The following is an 821-nucleotide window of genomic DNA, read 5'->3' as shown; positions in this document are numbered from 1 at the left end:
CACTGAGCGCAGAAAAGCCTCGTTAACATGAGGCTTTTGTATGTCTCATGCCACAGCCCATGCTGCCCTGAGAACAGTCCTGTAGGGTTAAGGGTTCGTGAGACCCTCCCTGGGAGTTGTGCCCATCGCTGTGGCGAGGCAGCCGCACAGGGCATTGCACTGTGCCCCAAACCAGCACAACCAGAAGGTAGAGTTATGCGTCACAAGGATTTCTGAGCCCCCAAGGACGTGTGGTCGGAGGTAGCGCAAACCACCCCCCTCCTTGCTCCCTGCTGCGCCCCTCTTACCTGGCTGATGTGGGGAGACGCACCCTGGCACTGCTGCTCGGGGCATGCATGGGCCTGGCTGCGCCCCCCCCCCGTTTCAGTGCTGCCTGGGATGCTGCCGCAGAGCAGGCGGCTGTTCCCAGGGAAGCCTGAGGGCCCCACCTGCTGCAGCCCTTGGGCCAGGACCCAAACCTCGCGCAAAGGCCCAGGGCAGGCTCCAGGGGTCTCCTGCCCAGCAATGCCCAGGCTGTGGGCAGGGTCAGCCCACCCCACCAGTCGCTGCTGCCTGAGGACTGTGATGGGGCCCCAGGTGTGAGGTGCAGCCACCCCCTCTGGCCCCATACAGCCCGCAGGGCCCATCCTGCCCCGGCCCTGCCCACAGGACCGCGGCCACCGCGCCCTCACACCACGCAGAGATCGGGACAGCAGGGGCGGGACTGGCAGAGGCCCTGCCCACTGCTTCAACTAGAAGCCCCGCCCCCTCCCAGCAGTCTCAGCGGCCATGTGTCCCAGGGGTCACACAGTCTGTTCTGATTGGCTGGGACGACCTGAGCG

Source organism: Egretta garzetta, unplaced genomic scaffold (genome assembly GCF_000687185.1).
Source record: "Egretta garzetta isolate BGI_Z169 unplaced genomic scaffold, ASM68718v1 scaffold440, whole genome shotgun sequence".
Lineage (NCBI taxonomy): Eukaryota > Metazoa > Chordata > Aves > Pelecaniformes > Ardeidae > Egretta > Egretta garzetta.
Note: the sequence above shows the minus strand (reverse complement) of the source record.